The 2,788-nt window shown below is 41.5% G+C and overlaps 1 pseudogene; it reads right to left on the bottom strand.

Moving 5' to 3' along the window:
• Positions 1 to 2,016: 2,016 nt before the first annotated feature.
• Positions 2,017 to 2,556, bottom strand: LOC115867626 (large ribosomal subunit protein uL23 pseudogene; annotated as a pseudogene).
• Between the last annotated feature and the right edge of the window lie 232 nt (positions 2,557 to 2,788).

Raw genomic sequence — 2,788 nt, 5'->3', positions numbered from 1 at the left:
TGATTGGAATGGATTGAGAAGATTTCAAAACAGTGTAAAAACAGTATCTCTTTTTAAGAAGAGCTAAGATGGGTGACCATTAATTCCTCAGTGTTGAATTGAGGGATGCACACGAAGAAGAGATAGCAAAGGTTCTGGCATCAAATGGGCTAGGTTCCAATCTGAGCCCCGCTGTGTGACACTATGCAAGTGACTTAACGTCTCTGGATTTTATTTCCTGTCTATAAAATGGAGTTAACAAAAGAATCCCTCCAAGAGTGTTATGTGTGTTAAATGTACATTTTAAACAGCATATAGTACATTATCTTTCTTCAGAAAGCTACTAATTTTAATTAATCAAGAGCCTCTTGACTTCTGGAAAGGAGATATTTAAAGATACAGCCTAAACAAAGAAATTGGGTTTCCACTGGAGCCCTGAAATATGACATCTGGGTGAATAAAAACAGAATCAACCGTGGCTTTCTCAGAAGCTCAACCACACACAGGGTTTATGTACCAGGGGTCTGACCATGCTCAGCATGTGATGAGCAGACTTCTTGGAATGCAGAATTTGGTTCGGTTCTGCAGCTGTTTACTTAGCACTTACTACTGCGCACGAATCTGCATTTGACACTATGAAGAAAATAAAAGTGCAATGAAATACTGCCCCCTCCCTGTTTAATGGAGCTGGCGTTCAAGTGGGGAGGGGGGAGACCCAAGCATGAGTCACCGTAGCCCAAGGCAGCATGAGCATGGCCCTGGGAAAGTCCAGGTTGTCCTTGGAGGATGGCCAGTGTGCAATCCGGCGTAACACTGGGGAACAGAGGAGGGTAAAGGATGTGACCCAGATGTAAAGTTGGAAATGTGTGTCGAGCTTAAAACCTGAAAGGCACTGAAGGCCATACTTGAGAGATTTCAACTTTATTCTGTAGATGAATGTGGTTGAAAACCCAAGATCCTTCATCTAGTGTGTTTAGGAAGAATATTAGTTAAGATTTTTACTACAAGTGAAAAAAACTTAGCAAAAACCAAATTTTTTTTTAGGGAAGTTACTGATTAGTATCACCAGAAAGCAAGCATGTTCTGAATCTGAGCGCTTAGATAATATCATCATGAATCTGTCCCTCTCCATATCTGAGCTGTCGCTTCTTTGGGAGCCTTTATTCTCAGAGGGAATCTTCCAAAGTAGCCATAAAAAATGGTCACCAATACCTCTAGCCTTTGTTCCACCTGCTTAACGAACCCCCTGCGTAGAGAGAGATCTTCTTTCTTAACTAGGGATTGATTCTCAATGCTCTGGCTTGGATCATTTGCTTGTTTTTGAACCAGTAATTGAGGACAGGATGATTTGTTTGGCCAGAATGGGGCTAAGTAATCACCTCTGAAATGGAGAAGGAGAGGCTGTTATTCCGTCTCTGTTCCCCCAACCACACAAAAAGGATTAGAGCAGAAATAAATGAAAGAAAATGTATTAGTCAGATAGGATGGGTTATGCTACTGTAACAAATAATCCCCAAACCTCAGTAGCTTAAAACAACACCTGTTTATTCCTCTTCACACCATTGTCCATTGTGGTTGGGGAGAGGGGGCTCTGTTTTACATCATCTCATCTTTGCTCAAAGTGAAGGAGAGTGCTGAGCTAGGAAGAAAATGGGTGTGGTGAATTTCCCATTGGCTGTTAAAAGCCTCTTCTTGGGAGTCACACCTATCATTTCTGCTTTATCTTTTTTCCAAAGCAAATCGCATGGCCACCTCCAACTTCATGGGGCAGAAAAGCATGCCCTACCATGTGCTCAGCATGAAAGAACAATGGAAATATTTTTGATAAAAAGCACCGAAATCTAACACAGGCAAATAAAGACAACACAAGTCCACTGCAAGAAGACAGTTGGTTACAGTGATACATCAATGCAAGCATCATACTTCCAGAAAGAATTATGGTGTGTCTCCTTATATAATTGTGAGAGAGAAAGAAACAGAGGCCTCATGATGGGCCCATGTATTTCAAGATCATGTTGATTTGAATCATTCTTTTTTTTTTTTTTTTTTTTTTTAGTGAAAACTTTTATATTTAGAATTAGTCAGCTGGACTCAGTTTAGATGATCCCAATTTTGTTGGCAACATCCAAAGCGTCATAGTCAGGAGCCAGTCGAACATATGCCTTCTTCTCTCCATCAGGCCTGATCAGGGTGTTGACCTTAGCCACGTCAATGTCATAGAGCTTCTTCACAGCCTGTTTATTAATCTGGTGCTTGTTGGCCTTGACATCCACAATGAACACCAGTGTGTTGTTGTCTTCTATTTTCTTCATGGCTGACTCGGTGGTGAGGGGGAACTTGATGATGGCATAGTGGTCAAGCTTGTTTCTCCTAGGGGCGCTCTTCCGAGGATATTTGGGCTGCCTCCTGAGCCGCAGTGTTTTGGGCCGTCGGAAGGTGGGTGACGTCCGGATCTTCTTTTTTTTGTGGCTGTGTACGCCTTTCAACACTGCTTTCTTGGCCTTCAAAGCTTTTGCTTTGGCTTCGGCTTTGGGAGGGGCAGGGACTTCCTTCTTCGCTTTCGGCGCCATCTTCATGAAAAGGCTGAATCATTCTTCATCGAGCTAATGCTGCCTTTGACGGTATAAGTTTATTGACAACACAGAAATCCATTGGCTTATTAGAACTTTTTGACAACCTTTACTTCAGAGACACAAAAATGTTGTGGCAATGATTCATTATGAAGAAGCAATTAACCAGGAAAATTTTTCCTCTCTAAAATAACAACAGTAATAATGACGACTTGTTTCTTTCTTTAAAAATAAAAACC

The sequence above is a fragment of the Globicephala melas genome, chromosome 15 (genome assembly GCF_963455315.2).
Source record: "Globicephala melas chromosome 15, mGloMel1.2, whole genome shotgun sequence".
Classification (NCBI taxonomy): Eukaryota; Metazoa; Chordata; class Mammalia; order Artiodactyla; family Delphinidae; genus Globicephala; species Globicephala melas.
This window is presented reverse-complemented; position numbering and strand designations above follow the sequence as displayed.